Below are 28,000 nucleotides of genomic sequence, written 5' to 3' on the forward strand. Positions count from 1 at the left end.
CACCTGCTCCACACTCTCTCCTCCTTCGGGTTCAAAGGCCCTGTTCTAAAATGGTTATCCTCTTACCTTTCCTCTCGTACCTTTGTTGTTTCATGGGGAGGCCAGACCTCGCCTTCCTTCCCTCTTATTCACGGTGTTCCTCAAGGCTCTGTACTTGGTCCTTTCCTCTTCTCTCTCTACAACTCCCTCATTGCCCCAGTTATCTCTTCCTTTGGCATCTCCCATCATTTCTATGCGGACGATCTTTCTCTCTTTCTCCTCCTTCACACCTGACCTCCACCTTAAACTCTCCTCTTGTCTCACAGCCATCAAGAACTGGATGTCCTCCCGCTTTCTCTCACTTAACACCGATAAAACTGAAGTTCTTTTCTTCCCCTCTAACACTCTTCCCCCTCCCTCGCCTCCCCCTTTCATCCACTTTCCTCCTTCCACTCTCCCTATCTCCACTCATGCTCGCAACCCAGGTGTTCTTTTTGACTCCTCTCGCTCCTTCTCGCAACACATTTCACTCACCTCCCGCTCCTGCCGATACCACCTCTACAATATTCGCAAAATCTGTCCCTCCCTCACATTCCATGCTACCAAACTCCTAATCTACTCACTCATCTTTTCCCGCCTCTTCTACTGCTCCTCTATAATCTTCGGTCTTCCCTCATCTCAGCTTGCCCCTCTTAAATCTATATACCACTCTGCTATTCGTACCCTCTGCCTCCTTACCTCCCGTGACTCCATCTCCTCTTTGCTCTCTCGCCTTGGCTGGCTACCTTTCCACCTACAACTAAAATTCCACTTTTTCTGCCTTGTTTTCAAATCAAATCCCTCCATGGTCTTGCTCCTCCTTATCTCTCCTCCCTTCTCTCCTTCTACTCCCCCTCTCGCTCCATTTGTTCCGCTGACCACTTCCTTCTCTCTGTACCTCCTTCCCCCTGCGCTTCCTCACGGTTCCGCTCCTTCCAACTTCTTGCTCCTCTGCATTGGAACTCTCTCCCCTTCTCAATCCGCTCTTCTACTACCCTCACCTCATTTCGCACTTCCCTTAAATCCCTCCTCCTCCTCCATTCCCCACCTTGAAGCCCCCCCGCCCTCTTTACTCCCCCCTGTCTTTCCCCTCTTTTAATTCTTCTCCTCCCTTACCACCTTCCCTATCTCTATTACACTCTCTCTCCCTTCCTTTTACACTCATTCAATCCTTCCCCTGCCCCTCCCCCAACACTCCTGTTTCCACTCCACTTCTCCCCCCTCTCAGTCAATTGCTCTTTGCACTGTAGTGTTGTTGAATGATTCAAGTTGTAATTTTGCTCACAATGTTATTTGTTGTTATTACTCAGTATTTTGTTGTTCCATTGTACAGCGCCTTGGTGTAAAGCGCTCTATAAATAAATCAATCATTAAAATCAAAGGTAATTCTATTTTCTGGAAGTCGTGGCTCTCTAAGGGCATTAGATTCTGTAATCAGCTATTTAAATGTGGTACGCATTACATTCGATAAATTTATTGTCAAATTCCATATGCCTGGCTCTTCCCTGGTGCAATTTCTTACAATTATTGCAGTAACAATAGAACATTTAGAGACACTGATGTACAGTTCCAATAATCCTGATACGCTAAGACTGCTTCATTTGCTCAACTCCAATACGACAGCCTCTATCTACTACAACGTCTTATTAAATACTTCACCCACCCCGAGGATTGAATGTCTTCACAAGGACTGGAGAAGAGACTGTGTACTGTTGGATCATCAGTTTTGCTGCCCCCCCCCCCCCACCTAAAATGGCAGTGTATTTCTAAAATTACCACCTCTGCAAGTCTTAGCCAAACCTTATTATTTTTTCACCACAGAGCCTTTATCACCCCTGTATCCCTCTTCGAATGTGGTTTATCACCTAATGATAATTGCTGGAGCTGCTTACAAGTTCAAGGTTCTTTTAAACTAGGTTTATAGAATGCCAATATGTGAAGTCATTCTGGAACTCTGTGTGCAATACCATCAAATGCATTTTTAACCTTACTATGGATTTTTGTTTTGATTTTCTTATCTTAGGTAACTCCATGCTACAAAACAACTCAGTCAACAAACATGCTAGATATCTGTTTGATTTATGCTTAATGGTGGCAATCCAAAATATCACGACCAATTGGAAAAACCTAAATCAAATTCATTATACATTTTGGTGGAATTCTATATTCACAGTTTGGAAGGCTGTAATGCTTCTACCCCTGATTTACAAAATAAGTTTTAGTTGAAATGGCAATTATTTAATAACTATTTATCTGCGTAGATTTGCATCAGTAACCTGTGAATCATTATCTAGTTAAAAAGCAGGCAATATTTGTACCCCACTCTTCATCCCCTTCCCTTCTTCCTTCCTCTTGTATGTGTTCTGTCCAGTTGGTGTTTTGTCTTGCTGTCTGTAATGTTTGTTCCCCCCAATATTCAAAAAATGTCAGAACAGTTTGAAACTATATGATATAAGGATACTTGGCTTACTTTGTATTTATCCTCATTATATCTTGTTTACCTGGTTTTACATCTGCTGCTATTCTGGACTTATGATATTTGTATCATCTGTCTTGTATACCTAATTTCATCCAATAAAATCTTTAAACATAAAAAAGAGCCCATTCGGAATGGCATGTTGTTGTCCTCCGTAAATCTTGGGGGAGTGGGGTGGGAAACAGTCACAGGCCATTCTTAGCATTTCCATTTACAACCCTGTGTACAACAAATGGCACTGTGCTGCATCCAGCGTTCCAGGGCAAAGCAAATGCTGAACACCTCAATGGCTAAAGTTCCTCTTGAAGAAACTATATAGCTTGAGGCTTGACAGTCGTCACAGGATTAACCTAGTGTGGTTGAATTGGGTATCCGCTCCCATACCCAAACAAACCTCCATACTGCAAGGGAATGCTTGAGTACATCAGAAGCCAATCACACGCAACCACCCACATATAAAACAGTCCTGTGAGTACCAAGAGTCTACCACCCAGCTATAATCACGTTTGCCTCTTAGCATTGGGCTACTCGTCTCCCCATTGGATTTCATTCAGCAGATTGTAATCTACAGGCATCCAAGCTTACATTGGCACTCCCCATCCTTCTGCCTAACCTATGCCACCTTAATAGTTCATGTTAAGTTGTTAGCTGCTTCCACTCTGTCCCCCCTCCTCTACTCTTTGGAATCTACAGGCATCCAAGCTTACATTGGCACTCCCCATCCTTCTGCCTAACCTATGCCTCCTTAATAGTTCATGTTAAGTTGTTAGCTGCTTCCACTCTGTCCCCCCTCCTCTACTCTGCCGATTGAGGTCTGAATAACGGCGCAGGACCACTCCACTGGGAAACCAGGCAATATAAAAATAAAAGACCATTTACATTTACGAGTGAAACCTACAAGCCACATGTTAGATATTCTAGCAAGCACTCTTCAGAGGCGATTGTGGCATAAAATGCCCACCTTCAGGTAGGTAAAATAGACATATGTTTGTGATTGTGTATTATAGTAATGAAAGCAAGCGTGTGATATTGGGTGCCGTGCTGCATACACAAGCCTTGGCAAATCCAAGAATTTCAGATTGTGTTTCGACATTAGACAGTCTCGTTTGCTTGATCTCCATTGACAAGTGCATTCTACGGCAAGTACAAATGCGAAATGTGAAATGTTAAAAGGTATTTGTATCGCGCACCGTCACCAACGGAATTGGTCCCCAGGCGCTCTGCCGGATCTGCAAATGATAAAGTGGGATGGGTTAGTAAGGTGAAGAGGGAGTAGTGTGTAACAGTTCAATTTGAGTGAATTCCTAACACAATGACAAGGACAGACCTAGCTACACAATGCCTAAACCAAACTCAAAACTATTGGCTTTACAAGTACTTGTTTTTAAACAAATCTGTTGAAATGCGCGAGTAGAGGAGAATGCCCGTTGGGTAGGCGTGTTTTTGCTTGGGAGCCCTGGGGACTCTAGGGGGTCGCTCAGCTGTTGGAAGTGCGTTTCCTGCAGTGCGCGTGTTGATGCATTTCCACTGACAGTGTCATGGAGGTAGTGGGCGGGGCTGTCACAGGGAGTGGGCAGGCAGCAGGAGCAACCCTGTCGAGGAGGAACAGATCACTATCATCTCTCCTCCGAGCCTGTCCGCATTCCGCTCATCTTCTGCCGGTTGAAGTGCCTGCTCCTTACCCCCTTATACCCCCAGGTACTCGGAGCTACACCGGACCTCCTCGCCGAGAGACCTGGAAGGAGCCCGCCTAGGCAGGGGAGGCCATTGCTGCTCGGGAAGAGGAGGAGCGCCCCGCAACCTCCTGACTGCAGCACCTAGAAAGGAAACCCAGCACGCCACTGACCAGCCAGGTACAGTATCCCTTCCACATTCCTCTAGAAAGACCAGGCGAAGGAGCGAGTGCTGTCAGACAGGATATACGCCGCCTTTCTAGGAACGTGCGACGTGTTAATAAAAAACGAATGAACATTATGTGAAGGGCGAAGAGAACCAGACAGCGTAGGGGGAAATGGGCGGAGGGAGTCAGCGGTGAGGCATGTTGGACGTAATGACTACTTGCAGCGTGGGCGTGTGCCCCACAGCCTACAAAACGACTTCCTGTGTGTTATTTTTATACCTCGACTGTTGACATTTAACGCCCATTGCTATTTCCAGATGTGTAGGGACAGCACAGCCCGAGTGCTAATCTCAAGAATGGGCTTTTTTTTTAAATAAAAAAATTACAGAACTGAACTGGTTTTCTTTAAACGTTGCGTTCTCTGCCTTTGAATTTTGTGACTTGTAGTTTTGCTTTTTCCATTATTGATAAAAAAGCAAGTAATTGCGAAGAAATCAAGCAGGGTCAAAGCTTTTTGTGTAGTGCAGAGCTTTCATGTTTTGTATACTTTGCTGTACAGCAGGGGAATTAAACAAGTGTCGCACCAAATGTTTCGATTTACGACTACCATGATCCCACAGCAGTAATTACATTGGCTAGTGGTGAAAGGTGCTGTAGGCCAAAAAATCCAGAGAGGCACAGGTCACTCACCCCTGCCGTGAGTGGAGAGGCACAGGTCACCCACCCCTGGCGTGAGTGTATGCATGTGCAAGAGATACAGTGCGCTTACTTTGTGTTATTTCTTTGGTCATGTCTCTATCGCGTATGGTAATCAACATTACTTACAGTATGCAGTAATAAAATCGCGGCAAAAAAGTCTGCTAAAAAAATCGCGGAAAAAATTCTGTGATTTGACCATTATACTATTTAAGGGGAGCAGGGTTTGCGGGGTTGTCCCCCATTCACCTTAAATGGTATAATGGGTGCGGGGTTGCATGTGTGTCCCCCGCATCCATTACATGGATTGTGGCAGCAAAACCACAGCCTTTTTGCCGCAATTTTTTATGTAAACTGCATTTTGTGCCGCGATTTTAACACATGGAACCAACATTACTTAGTACTACTGTTTCTTGTCCCTTCCATTACTCAAGAAGGATGTCTGCATCCTTTACAGAGGCACACATCTCGTTTCCTAGACATGTACTTTCTGTTTATGTTAAAACTACTCCCACAGGAAAACGTGATAACCTTGCAAGGTCTCCCCACTCAGTCGACATTCTTCCTGTGACCAAGTCCAAGACCTTTGCAGATTGATGGCCAATTCCTCTTGGGTGGTGGTGTTGAGGGAGGAGAGTCTCAATAATTGGGACGAGGAAGAATATGACTGGAAGTAATTGAGTTACTATACGTCCCGGGGTGTGCAAATTTCTGCTCGCCAGATGTTTAGGACTCTTGACTTCCATGATCCCTCACCATTGACTAAGCTGGCTATAGTTAATAGGAATTGTAGTCCAAAACATCTGAAGATACAAGTTTAGTTTTCATACCGCTGGCATATGTAATCGGGACATTACATTTGCATCATTTTTCCTCGCCCTATGAAAGAATACCTAAGCTATGTTAAATCTGCACATCTGTCAAAATACCTATGTGCACTACTAAAAGTACCCTGTTATATTTGGGACATGCAACTGCTTTCTGTGTCCTGCATAAGGTGAGATTGGAAGGACGCTTTGTTTAAACGTGTGCACCCACACGTTTCCACTCTTCCATAAGACTTCAGTTTTGCAGCCTGCCACTGGATATATTTTTCCTGAGCAACAGCCAGGCAGATTTGGGAGTGCAAAACTAGATCATTTGAGAATAGAGGTTTGGTGACCCAGCCCGGGTGAGTCCTATGCAGGTGAGAGATAGTACTTCAAAGGTTGAGAGAAAACAGGACATAAAGCAAGACATTGTCTATATAGCATTCAGGCAGGAGGTCATGCACAACCTTAAACCGCTGGGATTTCTATTTCGTAACATTCTGGGGCCTATTTTTCAGGGCCACACCAGAGAGTGGTGTTTGGAACTTAGCTTCAATCATAGCACCTGATTCCCTGATACTTTGGTACCCAGATAGGGTGGATGACAGATGATTGGATTGAAGACAAGTGAGAAGTAGTAATTGGGCCAGTAAGCCCTGTGACGAAGTGACCCCCAAAGCCATCAAAGAGGACTTTTTAATCGACTGCATCTCTGGTTCAAAATGTCATAATTGTGTACCCCATATGCCGTTGAAGATTCATATCTAAATATAACCCATGTCGAGTTATTACATGGTGGCTACTGTGATTACACAATTATACAGCCACAACCATTGGGTGGCCTAATATTGTCAGCCTCTTGAGCAGTGACTTATTCATGACAGCCTGGTGTGTATTAGCTGCCTGCCTTGGTTGTACCCACAACAACCATGTCAGGTGCAACCCAGGAAGACTTTTTGATCTCCTGAGCGGGGTTTATCAGGGCTCAAGTCAAGGGTGGTATCCCCCACTTTTTTAAGAGGGTGGACGCCACGCCCAGGGTATTTTAGAGGCTTTGTGTAAAAGAATATACTGCAACTGTCTTTTTTGAAATTATGATTTATTAACGAGCTAGGGGTTTGAACCGTGCTTGCCAGGTTCACAGGTCAGGCACTTCACCAGTGCACCATAAAACCTGGTTAAAAATAATGAAATCAAGGTGAAAGAATCACATTTCGGGGCTGCTCTCTCCAGGGAAAACATGGGCATTGATTCTTGGAGTTTAGAAAGTGCAAACTTTTTAACATTTTCAAACCCTAGTAGAAGAAAATATCCTTTCTTGGTTTTTGTGTATGTTGATTTTTTTTTAAAGGCAAATGCCCATTTGTCCTGTGCAATTTGTATGGTTATACAAAGCCAATTGAATGACATTTGCATATTTCACATTGATATGCTACTTTCTAGTGACCTCACATCCCATCATGTACTTTAAAGAGTCCCCCCACTTTATTTTAGGACTTGACCCCTGGTGTTTACCTTCTTCCAGGGAAATTGAATCCTACCCGATAAGGTCCCCTGGGAGCCAGTGATTTAAAGATAGTTCTGTCATTACAATGGCCAACTCGCACCAGGATGCTGATTACACAGACCTTTTGAAGTAGACGGAGGAAGCAGGGTCGGACTGGGAGGAAGCAGGGTCGGACTGGGGCATAAAATTGTCTTGGACACTAATGAAAAAGTGGCCCACAGTTGCAAATGGCAATTCATTCCTTTTGTGGCAGACTGTATGAATAGTACCTAAGGGGGAGTTTTTTTTTAAATAAAATGTAGTGCAAAGTGTGCAATTTAAAAAATATTGATTCAACAACAATGGTCAAAACTATTAGGCGCACAGTGAAGTAACTCCTCAAAAAGGCCCAATCTTGGCAAAAAAGTGGCACATTTGGTCTAAAAAAAAAAAACGGTCCCACACTAGCATTTTGCGTTTTGGTTCGGGCATTGCCCTATTATCCTATAGACCAGTCCGAGCCTGGGAGGAAGGGTACTAGGGGTAGTATAGCACAGAGGAGAGCTTTAGTCCCCAGAGGGGTCTCACCATCTTGGATTTTGCTAGGGATCCCAAAATTGCTGCTCCTCCCCTTTTTCTCCCCACTCCCTGCAGTCCGGATATTCTGGGTATAACATCAGCATGCAAAGAATACTTGTTACAGCATCCAGGATTGGACCCTCAACAACAGGCTTGGTTGTGGACCAATCCACTTTAGCATTTTGCCTATATGAGGGTGAGAATTTGTCCCATGGTTGATTTCATGTAATCTTTTGAATACTTTTGAAGAAGGATTCACCTAGAACTCTGTTAGGGGAACTGTCTGCTCCAAAGTCTAAGGGCATAGATGTGAAGACAAAGATCTCCAAGGAAGAGGAACGCTCTTCTCCTAAACCATCCAAATGGCTGGGCAAGGCCTCCTGCAACTAAGACACTGGTACCTGATCTCCCTCACCCCTTTCCTGGGCAAACTCTTGGAAAAGCTGACCACCTCCCAGCTTAACCTGCACACTGAATCTGTTGGTTGTCTCCACGACCACCAATCAGGCTTCAGAGCTGCCAGAAGCACAGAATCTGCTCTCCTAAACACTTGTGAAGATCTGCTCTCTAACCCTGATTCTAACCTTCCTTCTGTCCTCATTCTCCTCAATCTTTCTTCTGCTTTTGATATGGTCAACCATGCCATCCTGCTCAATCACCTCCGTGATAACCTGGGTATCACTGATAAGGCCCTGGCCTGACTGACCTCCTTTCACACTGACCGACCCTCTCAGGTCCAACTGGGATCTGTCCTCTCCTCTATCTCTCTCTCTACTTGTGGTGTTCCCCAGGGGTCTAATCTCTCTCCCTGACCTTTCAACCAATACCTGGCACCTCTTGCCCACCGCATTGCTTCCTTCTGCTCCAACTTTCAGTGTTCTGCAGATGACACCCAGCTTTCCTTCAGGCTCCCCTCAGGCGCCTCTTCTCCTTCCCTCATTCCAGATTGACCGCAATTTATATCCACTTTAACCTCAATTAATTTATCGGAACAGTATTTGGGGGCTGAGTGCAAGATACATTTGTGTGTCAGTGATAGGGTTTGGAAGAGGATTTGATCATGGACCGGCAGCCAGTGGGCTTTGCGTCTTGCCGCACTGATTTGTGAGTTTTTTGGGATATTGAGTGCAGCTCTCAGAGTGTTATTTTGTGTCACCTGTCGTTTTTTTTTTATTTTGCGTTTGTTGGTACCTGTGTAGAGGGCATTACAGTAGTCTAATCTAGATAGAGAGGGCTCTGGCCAGAGTGGTACAGCTGACTGGTGACAAGAAAGGTCTGCAAGCGTTGATGAGCTTGGATATGTAGGCTGACGCGGAAGCTGTGGCATTGACTTATCTAGATAATGTGAGGGCAGAGTCCAGGTAAATGCCCAAGGTTTTTACTTCCTTGGAGACATTGATGGTAATGCCGTCGATTGTAAAAGATTTGAAGGGCTCGTCAAGTTTGTTTAAGAGGTGTTGTGACCCGATAAGGAGTAATTCTGTCTTTTCGTCGTTAAGGCAGAGGCCGTGTTGGGCCAATCAAGCCTAGATCGTTTGGTAAATTTTATTTAGTGATTTAGTATCAACATCATAGGAGCCTGTTAATGGTATGAGGATTTGAGTGTCATCCACATATTTTGTGTAGGTGACACCCAGATCATCAAGGAGGTCAACGAGTGGTTTAGTAGAAATATTTGAGTATAGGGGAAACACATGATCCTTGTGGAAATCCACAGGTGACAGGGGCTGGCGGCGCTGCTGCCTGGGGCGAAAAGACTCTCAAAGTTCTATTAGTGAGGAAGGACTGTATCCAGTGTTGGCATTAGTAGAGAAATGAGCTGCCGAGTCGAGGTGATTGCATAAGATGTTATGATTGACTAAGTCGAAGGCTGCTGATAGGTCGAGCAAGAAGAGGAGTGCAAATTTCCCAATGTCTTTAATCTCGTCCATTAGTATTTTTAGGTCCAGCAGTGATGTCTCTGTGCCATGTCCTGGTCGGAAACCTGATTGGCAAAGGCCAAGCAGGTTGTTTTTTCTAAATGATTTTGAATTTGCAGATATGCTGCTCGATCCAGTATTTTGAGGAGAAAGGGAACTGTTGTAATTGGACAATAATTGGTAGGTATATTAGGGTCTAGGGTGGGTTTCTTGAGTAGTGGGAAAACCCACGCGTCTTTGAGGTTGGTGGGGACGGAATTAGTTTGGAAGGAGGCATTGATTAATCTGGTGATGGGGTGAATTTGGATGTGCATTCTTTATTGAGGTAGGCTGGGCAAATAACTCCTTGGCATCTAGATGGTGTGAGTCTTGTGATAATTTTCCACACTTCTGTTGTTGAAACAGGGGTGTAGTCAAAATAGGTGATTGGGTTCTGTGCTGAGTATATGGGGACCAGTGCAGATTGATTGGGAGAACAGTATAACTTTTTGATTGGAGCAATGCAATTTTGTCAAGAAGAGCTTTTTGTAAGTCATTGTACCATGTGGTGTCTTTGAGGCATGATTCTTGGGACGGCACTGGTGACTCCAGCTCACGCAGGATATTGAATAGTTCTTTGGAACCAGAGTTGGCTTTGATAATTCTATCATTGTAAGTGGTGCTTTTGGTTAGGATAGCCTTTTTATAGTTGTTTAAGGCACTGGTAAAGATATCTTTATTTATATTGGTAGAAGATGTTTTCCAATTACTCTCTGCTGTTCTCTTGGAGTTGCGTAGAGTTTTAAGATTAGGGGTGTACCAGGAGTTAAGGTGCGTGTATGGTTTTGCTTTACACAGAGTTAGTGGAGCTACTGTGGCATCTAGACAGGTTTGGTTGTATAGTTCAACCATTATGGAAGGGTTGTTGCCAGTGTGAATCTGGAAGTTTGTGATGGGTTGCAACAGTGGTAGTAGTTTCTCTGTTGTAATGTTGCAGGCGTTTATGTATAGGGCAGCTGGGGCTTGGGCAGGTAGTGAGTCCAAAGTCTTGTTTTTTGGTATAGTGAATGATATAATGTGGTGGTTCGACCACCAGGAGAAAGGTGTGATGGATAGGATCTTGGTATTACAATTATGGTCTGCCAGCCAGTCGAGAGTTCGGCCTTTGGTATGAGTGGGGTTGGTAATTCGGTGAATGAAACCTAACTCTTCCAAAGTATTGTAGAGGTTAGACGCATTGTTGTCATTCGGATCATTGTGGCCCAAGTCTAGGTCGCCCAGCAGAATGATCTGAGAGGCTGGCTTGGTGTTCAATGAGATGAGTTGGGCCACATCTTCTTCGAAGGAGAGGATTGCGCCCGGGGTTCTGTATATGAGGTGGATGGTCAAAGTGCTAGTGTGGGAGAGGGACAATTTGATGGATAGTAATTCTGCTGAATGGATAGTTGGGTTGGAGATTTCCCTTATATTGAGTAGGTTTTTAGTGATGAATGCTACTCTCCTCCTTTGGCAGTCAGTCTGTCTGTCTATTCTGTAGATAGTGTATTTATCAGGAATGGCAAGAGATACTGAAGGGCCAGCTGCTGCATGGAGCCAGGTTTGGTGATGGCTAAGAAGTCTAAGTTGTTAGAGGAGATTAAGTCGGCTAGGTTTAAAGCACGTGCTAGGAGTGACCTTGCGTTGATGAGTGCACCTTTGAATGTAGAGGCTTCAGTATGAAATCCCGGGCCCAGTACGGGCACACACTAGGGACGAGAAAGCCGGTCCTTAGCACTTGGAGGGAGTGTTTCCCTCCCTCAAACTATTACTACCCTCAACTGTATCACGCTTAATATCCAGGGATTAGGCCACCAGATAAAGAGAAAACTAATGCTCAATGATACGTGCGATATACAAACAGACATACTGTTTCTCCAAGAAACGCACCTCAACTCAACTGAGTCGGAGAAACTATGACGGGGATGGGTGGAAACGGTGGTACACTCCCCATGTCACAGAAAGAGGGGACTATCTATCCTAAAACACAAGAGTGCCCTTTCAGATTCTTAACGCGCTGATAGATAACAAAGGCAGATACGTATTGATACAGGGCCACATATTCCACCAGATTGTCACTCTTGTAAACATATACGAGCCCACAACCGATATGCCATTGTTCTTCACCCACACCTTCTCTGCTTGCGCACGATATATATGAGCGCTACAATGCTTATTGGGGGAGACTTCAAAGTAGCCCGAGTCCCATCAATGGACCGTCAATTTGCTTCTACAACATTGCATCCGATCCCACAAAAACTCACCGCCCGCCAATCTCTCCTGGGGGAGCTTCATCTCTGAGATGCGTGGCAGATCACTCATGAACAACAGAGAGACTACACGTTTTATTCCAAAAGATACAGCAGCCTCTCCTTATTAGACTATTGGTTTCTCCTCTCTAACTCCGCTCACTTGATTAGAGAGTGTAAAATACTGGCCTCAACCCTTTCTGATCACTCACCTGTACTACTCCGGGTAGACCTTGCAGACGTCCCATGTAAAAGTGTGGCGCCTCAGTTTGAGAGCTCTGGGTTAGCCGGACTTCCTCGAACACCTAGTGGAGGACACAGACGTATATTGGCTAACCAATATGTCCGGTGAATTTATAGCTCTGAAATGCTGGGACGCATATAAGGAATACATTAGGGAACAATGTATATCACACTGTGCCCACAAACAAAAAACATGGGGGGAACGAGAAGCACAACTAATGGCCGATATATTGATCAAGGAAAGGGAACATAAACGCTTGCACAACCCACAAACACACTGTTTTGAAGTCATACCAATGGCCTCGGTGAGCATCCGCAATCGGGTCATTCAATACAAACTCATCCAAAGAATGTACTATACAACAAGCAAGTTATTTAAGATGGGTCTCGTACACTCCCCGGACTGCTGGAGACTTTGTGGGGGACATAGTACCCTAGGACACATTCTATGGTTATGCCCGAAGATAGACATTCTGAGACAAAGTTTATGGGCAGATCTCGTGCATACACGGGACAGAGATTATGATGACCCCAGGCTCTCTACTTCTGGGAGGACCCGACCCCATGCAGCGCAGGCTAATATATATAATGCTATTCACAGCACGCAAAACTATGATCCTTAACTGGAAAGCAGTCAAGCCACCCACCAACTCTGTGTCAGTCACTACTCACCAAACTATGCTCCCTAGAATACAACACCTACAAACGCCACGCTAGACCAGCACAAGCTGCACGATTTAAAGAACTAACAGACTCATGTATATGACCGGTTTAAACATAACATGATAAGCAACCAACAGGCTACCCACAGAACTAAGAAATACTAATAGATGCAAGGCAGAGGATGGTGACATCACACTGACAGACCCAATCAGGAAGACCAGAACACACTCATATATTACAAATATACAACCAGTGGCAAGGGCGTCACACAAGACTCTCAAACCAGGGGATGGAGGGCCCAGATCAGCACTATAATATAGGGTACTATTCAACAATCAATATTTACAGGGTAAGACAAGCACGCGATGATAAGGCTAATGTGCAATGTGGCCGGGAACATACAGGAGGATGGGGAGAGAGGGGGATTTGGGAGCCCTGATCGTAGGAAGGGACAAGGCAACCAATCTTCAGCACTGTCATATATAATAAAAGGAATAAGTGCAATGTTAATGCTCAATCTCTACACAAGTTCTTTTACATGCACCCACCCTATGTATCGGGCTGTTTCAATTATGTTATTTGGTGTTTAATAAAAAAGAGTTAACAACGAAAAAAATCAAATGAGGAGATTTTTTGGGACCAGCAAAATAAGCAAATAAACATGTAGCCCCACACATATTAACAAGAGGGGTAATGTATTGAGAAACAGTTGGAATCAAATATAATATTCCTCCAAAAATATGAATGTCAGATAATTTTAATAACTATTTGGTTTATCCATTTATTTCTAAACCCAAGATACTTTGAAATGAAATGTTCTTGATGTGCTTGAGAATGGAAGCTGAGGTACATAAGATCCCAGATATATCCTGGAAGACTGATAACCACATATAATTAAAAGTTCAATAAAACAAAGAGATAATGACATTTGTATTTCCTTGAGAAGTAGATATCACAATTATTTGAGATGTGTTCAAATATAACTGTTAATTCCCAGAGGAAGCTCCTTATTGAGTGAAACCAGACAATGTTTATATCCTGATTAGCACATATATTCAATTATGTAGGGAATCCTAAAACTGAAGCTTCATTTTTTATCTCTGTACTAATGTTTTTTGTTTTTCTTGAATAATAACACATAGTCATTTCAAGACTGAATGTTATTCATTTGTTTCAATTAGTAAGAAATTACAACCAAATCCACAGTGTAAAATATAGTAAAGATAACTGTAACCAAACCACAATCAATATCTCTATGGGCAAAGCATATCACAAAAGAATCTTCAAAGCAATAAAACAAGAAAAAGGCTGAAACTCGGTAAGAGTATAGTTATCTATCCGATAGAGGGTGAATAGTGTGGGTTAATAAAATAACTTCACAGCTGCAGCGACCTTGATAGACACGAGACTGGTATTTGTCCGGTCTTCGTCAATGTGCAAGTTTGGGTTGTGGATCTTTGTTTTGTCGTTTTGAACCGCAGGCAGCTCAGTTATTACAAACCCTGGATCTGCAGCAAGGGTGATGGTGTCCAAAAGGTCCAACGTTCTTACTCACGGGCAAGTTTCCTTATGTGTTTCCCCTTTGTCTTCTGTCTAGTCAATCATCTCTTCTGCCATCTCCATCATGGTCGGCATCCTCGCTCGTTTGAAGCTCATCTGGTCAGCCCATTACAAGAGTTTTATACCCACTGGCCTTTTCTCTGTTGCAACACCTCCCCTAGTTTCTTCTGTTCTGCTGTCTGTTTTCTCCCACCTGGTATGAAACTGGGAGCCCACAGGGAAGGGCTACGTCTATCTTCTGCTTATTAAATCTAAGGTAAGCGTACCCCTTGTGCCTAGCCCTTAACAAGAGGTGTATGGATGGATACATGTATGAGTATGTTTATGGATGGATGGATGGATTTATTTCCATTATATGGTGGTACTCTCAATGCTAGCTTTTGAGGTATGTTTAGGTTGCGCTTCTGCCTCTTGCTCAGGAGGCTCTCTTGTGGTATCTCGTGTCTCTGCTTCCTACTGCTGCTCTGCATCTTCTCATTGATGCTACATATGAGCTCTGCGTCTGACATCCATTGACTCCCTTTCGCACAGCCAGATTTGTTGAGCTGTCTTCTGCTGAATAGCTTTGGCAGAACTGTATTTCTTCTCTCTGCTCCCCTTTGGCTTCCCTCCCCCGCCATCACTGGCTTCCCTATCCTCCTCCTTGTCTGCAGGACCACGGACTGAATCACACATCCACCGACTTGCAAAAAGATGTTCAGCCCATGCCATAGAGGCAGCTTCCCAACATTGCATATCCACAGAAACCTTTCTACATCACATACACATATACACTAATGGACCCATCTATGCAAACAAAGGCAACCATAAATGCATGCCCTCATGGGCACAGAGCCGACGGAGAGTCAGGCACGAACAGTCACACACATCCACGAGCTTGACTACACACACACTTAAACCATCCTTGCCCGATCTGCATTAAGTGGAACTCCACGGGCAATACCCGGCACGCTGCTGTCACCTAGAGTATCTGACAAGATGCAAGGACTCATTCAACCAAGTGTTTGTCAGGGCAAATGGGGCTCACCAAACCTTAAAAGAAGGGAATCATTTAGCCATATCGCAATACTTGGCTCAGCATAAGCAAGTCTTGGAGACACTGGGTCCTTCGTTTGTAGATGGGAGGTCCCAACTGCGCCTCTGCAGGTAGATCTTCCTTTCTTTAGCTTTTTTTAATCTTTATTATTTATCATTATGAGGTTTTCTTCTTTTCTCCTTGTTTTGTCTTGTTCTCCCTGTCTTGTTTCATTCCAATTAAGTAATATTAGGGAATGGAAGCAGAGCATGGCTTCATGTAAGGTTAGACCAACCACAGCGACCTGTGCGGATCTTGGATTCCTTTTAGGCTGCCAAAAGGTCTCGTTTTTTCTCTGTACCAATTGTGGAGTACTCCGTTTTGTAATTATTCTGTACTGCCGTTAACTGGCCTTCTCCTTTTCATTCGGCACAGAGCTAATTAATTGCATCACATCGCCAGTATTTCTGAAAAGATTTGCAACACTGCTTCCACTATCGTTGATGATGTCCGCATGTGACATTCAAATGAACATTTTATGTTGTGGTTTATTCTTACTTAGCGGTCGGTTCAATCTTTCTGCTTTTCCGTTCAGGCAGTGGGAACTGGCTGTTTGCTCGGGAGCAAAGACATGCCCCTTGCCAGTAATCAGACGCCACACTTTGTTTCTAAGCAGCCTGCACATACATCCCACCGAAACTCATCACGCCTGTTCGATCAGGAAATGGCGGCGTTGCTTGCAATAGGGGCAAGGACAGTAGGTGCTGCCTAGCTTTATCTTCAATCGGCAGCAGAAGTGGACAGCCAAAGTGGCGCTTAATAAGACTCTACATGTTCTGATGAATACATGATCATTTCTCATTGGCATGTTATGTACATTTGAAACCTGCTTGCTCATTGGCAGTTTACATTATGCATAGTGCAATGAAGTTACATTGCCCATCGCTTCTATTAGGACTAGGACTCTCAGAAGGTAAGTGGGGGAAATCTGCAGAGCCCCTCCTCCTTTCCCACTCCGACTTGTGTTATCCTTCCAAGAGGAAATGCTGCTCAGAGACCGTCCCCCCCCCCCCCGCATAAACTGTTTAGAACCCAGGAAAGTGAGCGGTTTTGCCCATTCTCCGTAGGTTTAGCAGCTTCTGGGCTAATTGCAGTTGGGAGACCAGCCACTTGACTTCACAAGCTTCATAAGTGTTGTGGAACAACTGAGCCATCGTGGAGACTAATGCCCTCAGCCCATTCACATTAATCACACAAAAAAAATTAGGTACTAAATAAATGAGCTAGGGCTGTTTAGTCTATGTGAAACACATCGTGGTAATTTAAAGAGTTCCTCTAATACCAATTAGAATCTATTAGTTAATCAAATGAGTCAATAGCCCACACACACACTGACCCAGAGAGTTGCTGATGGATCAGCCCAAACTAGACTCGTAAGCCAGTTGTGTAAATGGTTGGAGGAAGCTTGGAGTAGGTCAGGGAACATACCAAGAGAAAACTTTAAGATTGGCCAAGGATGGTAACCTTGCCAGAAGGTGAGACTATCTGGCGATTGAAGGTTTGAGAGAGACCACAGACCTAGACGGCCAATCCCTGGCTCGAGGGTGATCATATCAAAGCCTAATGGAAAGGGGAAGATATACTTAATGGCAGAAGTGTGTTGAAAGGTATTATAACTGGTGCCGGCTGCTGACCCGCGGCTAAAGGGTGAGAATATCTAAGCCTGAAAAAACCCTAAGCAAGTGGGGCAGAAGTACTTGCTGATTGGAGATTGCCAAGAGCGAGCCGGGCGCTGTATCTCTAGGGCTGAGACTGTCCAGAAGCAGGCAGGGTGCTATATCCATGAGACTGTTTTACTTCATTTGGCAATCGTTCTAAGGTGCATAGTATGTTAGTTGGGCCCTTTTGAACACTTTGCGTTTAACCATTCTGACAACTTTTTCAAAATGGTCCTTTATTATTTTTAGTTTGATTTCCCTAGCACTTATTGGAGTTCTCCCACTCACCGGGGAAAAGTGAATACAGGTTCTTTCACCTCATACTGATAACTTGTGTGTGTTCTGTTGATCCTTCATCACAATAATTAGCACCTCATTGCCAGGTTCTAGATAAACCAATTTCTGCATCGCTGCCAGTTTACATCATGCCAATTTGGCACATCTTAGTCAATTTCCAAGATACCCATTGTGCACATCATGGCTAATTTACATTAGGCCCACTTTTCACATAACTTCGGGTTTCATTTGGGCCCCACTCTGTCCAGCTTCCAGTATATTTACTTCACCAACCATTGCTCTTCCCTAACTGCCATCTCCCAGCAGGTTCCACCTTCTGCTGCTGGTGCCTGAAAGAAGAACGGTCAGTGCTCTCTGTGCTGCTAGGCCCTTGATGAGCAGTAAGGTGAACACCACAGTAAAAAAGCCTCTTCCCTGACCCTAGACAGTGTCTGCTGCTGTCTTGCAGGCTGACTGTAGCGGGCTCACATGTCCGGGCCTGCTTGTCTTACCCAAGACTATATCTGTTACATGAGGACTCAAGTCACATACTAAACCCACTTTTGAATGAACTTTTTTACTGTGATACTATATATTGTTTTTAAGAAATAGTGACAGGCCACGCACTCTTTGGTAACAGAGTGCCTGCCTTCACACCTTTTAAACATTGTTCCAGGAGTCCGGGGCTCACAAGGCAGTGCAGCAGGGCCATCATGCCTTACATAAATGGAGTGCCACAACCATGGCTTTCCCCCTCCCCCATCAAGGGGAAGATTAGTGCTATTGAGGGAGTTGTTTCCAGTCACCTGCCAGCAAAATCAAGTGCGAAAAATACAAGTACCAGAATCCTCAGAGCTAATTAACTTGTCACACCTGAAACAGAAATGCAGACCCGCCTGAAAAAACAAAGAAACTCAGCCTCCCTGAAGATTGATGAAGTCATGATAACGTGCGTTATGAGAAGCTAAAGACTGGTAACAGAGCGCCTGCCTTCACATCTTTAAACATATATATTGTTTTTGTTTTGATTTTGTGAATAATAAATACATATATTTGTCTTACACAAGTGCTTTTGGAGATTCTTCTGTAAGTTACCTTTACCAGAGGAAAGGCGGTAAAGGTGCACTGACCTAAAAAAACAAATAAACGGACAAAGAGAGGGGTAATCAATCTTTTGGCCCATTATATTTCTCTCATACCCTCCCCACTCAAAGATTGATCGCCCGATAACAAAAAATAGGGGAGTACCCAATTGTATATTCTCTTACCCAACCTGCAAGCAGCCATGCCTGGGTGGGGCCTCTGACAGAACATCTTTACCACAAATATATTGCTGGTCATATCACTGAGGAAGTTAACCACTTGCCACTGATTTTACTGCTGAGATAACTGTGCAGATTGTGCTGCTAGTTAAATAACTTACATTAGCCGACACGCTAGCACAATGACCACATATGCTCGGCTATTAGCACAGACCGTAACAATAGCACAAATATGGTTGTTGTGTTGGCCTCCGCTCCTACACAATTCTGTTTTCCCTCCAGCACTAAGATAACACAAAGCGGGTCAGTGCTTCTGCCTAGCCAGTTATAACCAGTGCTATATGTTGTTATAGCCCCACACCTAACACTAGTGCAAATACTTGAATTGTGCCAGTGCGAACAGTAGAGTGAGGCTATCATGCTGGCACTACTCCAGTGGTGTAGCCAGGATTTCTGGACAGGTTGGCCCAGCACCATATGTATGTGGGCCTCGCGAGGGGTCCCTGCAAACTAAATGAGATCCACTTATTTTATCCTGCCATTTTCTCTATTGCGCTCATGCAGACCAGGCCGAACTTTGAGCTTTTACAGTCTATTGTTTACTTTTAACTATGCAGTTAGGATACAATTCTGCAAAATGCCCCCTTCCATTTGACCATAACGCAAGGTGATGCAAGACCCATATACATCTTATCAGAGTGTCCAAGATACCCAAAAACAACTGTCTCTTATGGGGTTCTGCTTGTAGTGAATGTGTGACAATGGCATACATTTTGTTGTGTGCTAGGTGACAAGAAAAATTGAAGAGCTGTGACAAAGTAAACCGTTCTTGAATGTTTAGCAAACAGATTTGATGGAAATAAACCAAGTAGTTTTAAAAAAGAAAAAGGGGGGTTACTTTGTGATTCTGTTGGTTGTCTTGGAAAATTAGATTTCTAACTGGGATTGGGTGGTGCTTTGAGCCAAAGGCAACATAGCAATGCCAATCACTCAAACATTCACACAGAGTATGAAGATGTGTGGCATCTGCAGTAGACCATTGTCCACTAGAGTTGTGCCTCCTCAGGAGACCAGAGGGCCCATAAACACGGGCCATCGCAGGGCATTAAACAAAATGGTAGGCATGAGGGGGCCAGCTAGGTAACATATCCTAGTGTTAATGCAAATCTGGGCCTCCTGATGTCTAGCTGCCATCCACATAGGCGTCCAAGCTTTTCTCTGGCAAAACCACTGAAGCCAAAAGAGTCCCTGGTGCAAGAATTTAACTTCACTGTATCACAGTGAGTACTAGTAGCTTCACAACAGTTTAAATTATGTATGTTAATATTAGCACCTAAATGGTCTTCATTTAGTTGACAGAGTAAAGCTAAAAAGGTGTCTGTCAGAATTCAAACATGTATACATGCATGATGCACAAGAACTCTGTAGTGCTGCACATATGTTATCCCGATTAAGTGGCAGAAGTAACATTTTCTCTTTTGCTGCACAACTTCAATATTCATGAATAAATACTGCAGACTATAACACTTGAAAGCTGTTAATGTAGTAAAAAATGGTTCCACTTTGTTCACCTAACGTCTCCACTTCATGGACACTTTAGTTTTTTAAAAATATGCTGGAACATGGCTCTCATGTCCTGTTCAATATGTCCTGGCGTTACCAGTGAAGGACATTTTTCAGTCCTGTGCACATTATAAATTCAGGACTTTCTGTACCTGAATGCAATAAGATGTGAGCCTAAAAGCCAAGACTGGTTTATTACCTGTGACTTCTGCCTGACGCTGGGGATATCCGGTGTGGTGACTGAAGGGGCCTGGTACCTCCGCAAGCAGGAGGATGATGGGCAAGGAGGAGGTACATGGAAGATACCCTGTCAACCCTCTTGAGTCCCTGCCATAAGGCAGGGTTCTTTCACAGCGGAAATCGCCTGAATCAGCTTAGGCAGGGCACTGGCCCTTTAAAGGAAATCGTTAGGATCCTGGGGAGGGCCAAACTACTATCCACCACAATCCCATCAGCCCTTTCACCTCAAGGATAGTCAGGGGAGATCTGTCTTGTGTCCCTTGAACTCTGTTAGAGAGGCTGCAGCCTTCCCTACGTAGACAAAAATCAACAACAAATATCCATGTTTCCCAACTGGCGACTTTGCAACGAAGTAACGTTCCAAAACCACGTCACTCCCGTTTCCGGGAGGGGAGGGGGTCTCTTTGTTAAAGAAAAGCCCAATTTGAAGGATTAGAGCACTTTATCCCATGTCACGGGTATACACAATTGGTACAATGTTGCAGAGACATTCTCACTATCAGCTTTTCCTAGAGTGATTGATAAAACATATGAAAACACTGCTTCCCAGCTATCATTTTAGTAAAGCAGAGTTGCAATTTCTAGCGGCATTGGCCTTCCTCACGCCCATGCAGGACACTTGTTAAGTATTTCCCAGCTTCAGTTTCCCATGCGTAGTTAGCAGCAGTCCTTTGTTCCTCTCAGACAGTGATTACCAATAGCCGTGGAGGGGGAAGGTAGTCCAAAACAACAAGAGATCCGAAATAACTGATCGCTCCAGTCCCTAACCCCAGACTAGGCGTAGGAGCCTCTAGGAGATCTCCAACCCATGCCCCTCACCAATCACAACACCCAGGTGCAAAGCTCTCACATGAAGCTCAGCACGAGGGGAGGGGAAACATGAGTATGAGAGTATAACGCTCACTGTTCCAGTCTCTCAAGTAGGGACATCGGGGAAGGAGCTCTTTCAGAGAAGGAAGGAGTGAGATATTTCAGATTTGGAGCACAGAAGGTAGAGAGAGGAGCTGTAAAGAGGAGTTTGGGTAGAAGGCAAGGAGTAGAGGAGAGGTGGCCAAAGTGAGAGAACAGGACAAGATGGATGAGGATGATTATCAGAAAGGGGTGGAGACATACAAATATGAAAATCCAGAGCAAGAGAAAGGTGATCATCAAAAGGGTGGGGAGGTGAAGATAGGGGAACATAAAGTGGCGATAGACCTGCCCAAAAGGGTGAAGCAGGTGATAGAGAAATTGGTGACAAGAGATCCTAAAGGGGCAAAGAAGATAATCAAGAAAGTGGTAATAGAGGGCCCTGATAGGGCATACAAGGTGAGCAGTAGAGTAGGGAGAGACGTGCCCAAAGGGATGTACAGATTATATTATAAAAGAATAGAGTGGGAGTTTCAGCATCCTGACCAGTGGCAGTTCCAGAAGAAAAGATTATTGGAGGAGAGAGTCGGAGTTAATGAAAGACCAAATTGCAGAGATAAACACACTGAAAGGAGGAATTCAATTAGAACGAATAGAATACTTCAGCAGAGTGGTGAGAAAGGAGGAGCCTGGAGGAAAAGGGGCAGAAGGGCTCCCCAGTTGTGCCATGGTAGAGGAGTTGGCCAACCTCTCACCTTGCCAATCTCCCCTCGCTGGGAGGCGCCATGCTCTCTGCCCAGGCCCCTATTTCCTTGAATGCATTCATGGATTTTGAAGAGGGAGACTACTTCTGACACCCAAGCAGAGGAGTATCTGCTAAACCTATGTGGACCAGCAAGGAACAAAGAACAAAGGGAAAGAGGAAGAAAGGGGACATGTTTAGATCTCTGCAAACAACCCGATGAGTTGTACTGTTTCCAATTTGAACACTCCCTCAAATAGGCTGGATGATAGTCAGCTGCTTGTAATCATTGTTTGACCTATGTCTGTACCTTGGTTCTTAAGAAAACAGAGACAGTGGTCACACGAAAAAATAATATTCTTTAAACCAATTCAATAGACTCAAATGTATGGAAGGGGGGGATAAGCTTGGTCAATGAAGTTTATATAAACATATTTTATGAATATCATAGCCACAATTACACAAAATGTATACAAAAATATGAAAATTCTATAAATGTCTAAATTTAAATCCTGCCTAAAACAGCAATATATAATCCATGAATGAACAAGTGTAACTTTAGACATCGTCCTTTAAAAATAGGTGATAAAGTGCATCAATAGTGACAAGCTTCGGATTCGAATAACATCCAAAATTCATTAGGGCTAGTAACTGTTTCAGTTCATTTCGAAACATTGAAATATATAAAACCTCTACAAGTTTCATTGAAAGAAATACAAAAATATTGCCAGTAAAGCAGAGCGAATGCTCACAAAAATAGACAGTACTAATTGTCCAATACTAATTGTCAACTACAAGTATCTTGCATCTATTTATACCCAAGATCTCTGGTTTAAGTAGTTTCGACGAATAGTCATATCTAGTTCCATCCCCAACCAAAAACAAAAGCTGGGGGGAGGAACTGATAATCGTCTTCATCGGGACAGAAGCAAGCCAATGTTCAACAATTAACGTGCAAACACGTGTCTGTATGAATTAGAACTCATTTGTAGGCTTGCTTGAGTATAGACAATCAAGTAGTCTTCATCTTGAATCGTTATTGCAATCCTCCTTGTTATATCCAGTGGGGAGATGAAGAATCAATCCTGCCAACGGCCTCCACTACAGCCAACAGAGAATATAATCTCTAAATTATGTAAGTGAAGCATAAGAATGCATCTGGAAATCCATGAAGATACATTAGGAGATGGAGAAACCATCTTTCATAATGTGGGAGGACTGATGTTACTCATCCAGGATCAAAAACCTCACGCCAAACCCTGTTGGCACTGAGTGAACAGGAACAGGAAAACCTTGAGCCTTGGTTCTTTGCATAATGTGAATAATACTTGTAAATGCATGTGTGAAAAGCCCTTTCAATAGATGCTAAATGTGTGCCTCCTCCATGGGTCTGAGCTGGGAATATTCAGTTATTAATGGACTTTAGTTCTGTGTTATTTTAGAAGCATGATCTTTCTTCAGACCGTTCGCCCCAGTGCTTTCCCTTATTCCAGAGTGCTCTGTGTGTAAAAGAGCTCTTAATATATATGTGCAGTTTTTACTTTCACATTCTGTAGTCAGAGAAGGGAACTATTGCCCAAAATGATATGTGTTTAAGCCTGTGCCCAAGATCCATTTACACCCATGGAAGGTGCAGAAATAGCTGAGATTGTATTTCATATATTCGAGGAAACCGAGCTGCAGGCGGGTCTGACGGATTTCTGAGGATTATGTCCCTCCTGTACTGGTTTCCCGTTCCATGAGAGATTGTTTGATAATTTTCACCGTGTTTATTTAAATGCAAACTGTGAGCGGTGGAACTCAAGAGCAGCATCATCCTCCCTTACAAGTAATGGTGCAGGGTGGTTCCTGGGGAGGCAGAGAGAGGGGGGACATTGCCCCTCAGGCCACCCGCTGTCTATGACACTGCTCTGCTATCACAAATCCGTGCCTGGCATAATAGTCATCGAAGGCACAAGCTTTGGACAACCCGGTATGCTTCCAGTTTGCACAACCCAGGTATACTCCCAATGTGGACATGACAAGACATACCATGATACAACATTACATGGCCTGTCATGATTTGTCCCGTTACATGTCATGCATTTCATGATTTTCCTGTCCTAATATGTAGTCACCTATTGTTCCAACCTGGGTCCACTTTCCTTGCCTCCAGTGATGTAGTCCTATGTCAGAATATGGATGATAGGACTAAGGTGCTGCTGCGGGTCTGTAGGAGGACAGAGACTTTATTTATCAAATGTACAGGTGTAAACTCCTAACTTTCCTTAAATTACTAGTTTCCCTTACCTAATACAAACTAACTAGGGTGCTTGTCAGTCATTGGTGCGTCCAAAAGGAAGATCTGTCCTATGTCCAAAACGAATCTATTCTGTCCCTACCACCATCAAAACCCAAATAAGGCACAGGAGAATGACTCACTTCTCCTGTGCTCTACTTTTCAGCCCAGTCACTTGAGTAACTTATTCGTAGGTAGTTCTTGGTAACTACTTTGATCAGTTTGTATAGTTTAGAAATAGGGCTCTTCAATTCCTCTACCGGCTTCTTGACACCTTGGTTCCCCATGCTGAGGTTATTCTTCTTTCTCTCCTTCTTTCACACTTGCCACTTTCTCTTTACACAATGTCCAGTCTTTTCTCTGGCTGGCCCAAATAGAAATGTTGCCAAAAGGATGTTCACTTCCCTCCACCACTGGATAGTTACTGGGACGAGTATGAGGGTTCCAATAACAATTCACATTCGTCTCCTTTTCTTTAGTCTCAATGAGATAAGCATGAATGTTCCAATAACGATTCTCACTTTTCTCCACCACTTTGCTCTTACTTGGAAGAGTATGCCTGTACAAGTAATGATTCTTCTTTCTCTACACTTGCCCGGACAAGTATGAATGTACCAGTAATGATTTTCTTTTTTCTGTAATGTTCTTTCCTCACTGGTATGTGCGTCAGGGCTTAAATACAGATTTGTAGGTTTCTCTGTTACTCCATTTTTTTTACTGAGACAAGTATGAGTGTTGTCAAATAACTTCCCACTCTTCTTTAGTAACCTTAACTTCAGGTCCGAACTGGGATGAGTATAATTCTCCTATTCGTTTTACTCACAATCCCTTCCAGGTCTCTCGCCTTCCCCGTAGCATCTTTCTCTGGGGTTAGTGTCACTGGACCTGGGTTCAGGATGGGATCCTTTGCTCCGTTCGTCGGGTTGGCCTCTTGGTTCTCAGTCTCTCTCACTGCACCCGCTCAGTGTGGTGAATGGGTATGTGGTCTTGGCGTCATTATTGGACGTGACAGTCCACCGTCTCTTGCTCACGCCACCACCTCGGATTCAGTTGCTCTTCTGAGACTTCTCCGCCTCAGCTTCTCATGCTTCAGGTTTCTCTCGTGTCAGCTTTGCACGTCAGCTTCCTTCCAAGCTCGGAAGCTACGCGTCCTAGTCTCTCTCTGCTCTCCTCGCCCAGCTGATTTGAAACTCCAGGGCTTCATTCCCCAACAGGACTCCTCCTCTTTGCTTTATGACGAGTTTCTGGGTCTATTCCAGTGGAACGTCTTAGTCCTTCTTCGTTGTTTCCCGAGTACTCTAAATTACTCGCACAATCTTCTCTGTATTCTATAAATAGTCTTCTCATGCTGATTTACTGTTTCTACACAACAATTGCAAACATGAGCTTGTTCCTCATGTCTTCTTTGTGTATTAGCTGTTAGTCCCCAAGGGAGGAGTCTCTCCCAGTGAGGTCCCACTTACCTCTACCCCTAGGGAGGGTATCGGATAGTGTGTTCACCTCCCTAACCTCAGTGGAAAAGGTTCAGTGAAACTGCCATGGGCTGCTCTGATGTTACCGGGCCACTGCCCTGATCTTGCTGATGTCTAATTATCTTGTTTAGAGTGATTGGTTTGGGGTCAGTTCCCGTGGTTATTAAATTACCTCTTTGCTCTCCTGTTTGTTGTGAAGTGTATAATGAGGGGAGAACATCATTAAGAAGCGGAAGAGGAAAATGGTGAGGATCATTTAAGAAAGTAGGAGACGAGATGACAGAGAGGTAGAGGAGTAGTTAGGATGAAGAGCAGACCACTTAGAGAGTAAGAGAAGTGGTGGACGAAGGGGGAGACAAAGACTAAAGAAATAGGGAGAAAGGAGGAAGAAAATAACGGATTGTTGCAAAATGTCAAGGAGGAAGGAGAGAAAGTGGGATTAGGAGTAGATGGTGAAGATCACAGAGCAAAATAAAGGTAGTAACCCAGAAGTTTAGGGCACAAGAAAGAGAAGACGAGAGGGCTGGTCCAGACTGATGCCTCTAAGGAGAGCCTAGCTTGGTGGGCATAGGGAAGGTGAACCCAATGAGGTGTTACCGACAGCCTGTAAAGGGTTTAAGCTCAACGACCCCAGGGCTCACCGCGATCCTGCAAAGGACCACAAATAATCTGATTCTGGGCACCGTTCAGACAATCTAAGGCATTAGGATCGTTGGTGTCAGTATATCATGAAGACGATGTGTGACACCAAGTCACTGACTGCCACTGCCATGAAAGAAGTGCAGTGACAAGCCAGACCCCCGAGACTGAGTGACATTTTGTTTTCTGCCAGGAAGGGGGAGCCTAAGGGAGAAATAGATGGCCTGAGGACCACAGTTCTATCGAGAAGCCTACTCTGCTCTTTTGTGGTGGATTCTAATTGTTGAACTCAAATCAGACTAATCCCTTAGTTTATATTAATTTTGGAATAAGTACCCTTGAACAATGAACAGACCCCGATTTTATACCAATTTCGCATTCACTACAAAAGCCGCAAAGTTGCTTGTTTTTTTAAAAACACATGCAAAAACGGCTGTGTTTTAAATAAACAATAAATCTGCATTTAAAACATAAATAAACTCCCACTAAGACAGAAAGACGTAGAAGAGAAGTAGTAATGGTCCGGGCCAGAGAGCAGAAAGGGAGAGCTGGGCCAGAGAGCAGAAAGAGAGGTGCACCAGAAAGCAGAGAGAGAGGGAGGTGCACCAGAGAGCAGAGAAAGAGAGAGAGGTGGATCAGAGAGCAGAAAGGGAGGGGTGGGCCAGAGAGCAGAAAGGGAGGGGTGGGCCAGCGAGCAGAAAGGGAGAGGTAGGTCAGAGAGCAGAAAGGAGAAGTGGCTAGAGAGCAGAAAGGGAGCGCTGGGCCAAAGAGCAGAAAGTGAAAGGTGGGTCAGAGAGCAGAAAGGGAGAGGTGGGTCAGAGAGCAGAAAGGGAGAGGTCGGTCAGAGAGCAAAAAAGGGAACGGTGTATCAGGGAGCAGAAAGGGAGAGGTGGGTCAGAGAGCAGAAAGGGAGAGGTGGGGCAGAGATCAAAAAAGGGAAAGGTGTATCCGGGAGCACAAAGGGAGAGGTGGGATAGAGAGCACAAAGGGAGAGGTGGGATAGAGAGCAGAAAGGGAGAGGTGGGATAGAGAGCAGAAAGGGAGAGGTGGGCCAATGTTTTTTCAAGGATGGTTTTTACCACAGTTCATCAAACACAGCAGTTGCCTTGCCCCTTTCTTTCCTTCACAACCTTCAACCATAATGCAGTACTTGAATGTCATCTTCCTGGTAGGGCTACCGCTAACAATCACTTTCCTGGTATACTCGCCTGCCTATATAAAAACTCCTAAAACGTCTGCAAGTACTCTGTGGTGAGGCTTGCTTCACACTTTTAGAAAAGTCTTTGACTTTCAACAACATTGAGATTCACAGCTTCTTCTGTGAGGACACAATACATATTGGTGCTATTTGTTCCACTGATTTATTTGCCACATGCAATGCGGGTTATGTTCC

At 44.2% G+C, this 28,000-nt stretch overlaps 1 protein-coding gene across 2 annotated transcripts in view; it reads left to right on the forward strand.

The window, feature by feature from the left end:
• The window catches only part of INPP1 (inositol polyphosphate-1-phosphatase), a 306,706-nt gene that overhangs the window by 84,142 nt on the left and 194,564 nt on the right, over positions 1-28,000 (forward strand). Inside the window, exon 1 of one of the 2 annotated variants that reach the window (XM_069615666.1) lies at positions 3,970-4,347. The exons of the other annotated variant lie outside the window; for it this stretch is intronic. The gene's annotated coding sequence lies outside the window, so the exon portion shown is untranslated. Of the gene's footprint in view, positions 1-3,969; positions 4,348-28,000 lie in introns of those variants that run through there. 2 annotated transcript variants of the gene reach the window in all.

This window comes from Ambystoma mexicanum, chromosome 9, assembly GCF_040938575.1.
Source record: "Ambystoma mexicanum isolate Mex_15411 chromosome 9, UKY_AmexF1_1, whole genome shotgun sequence".
Taxonomy (NCBI): domain Eukaryota; kingdom Metazoa; phylum Chordata; class Amphibia; order Caudata; family Ambystomatidae; genus Ambystoma; species Ambystoma mexicanum.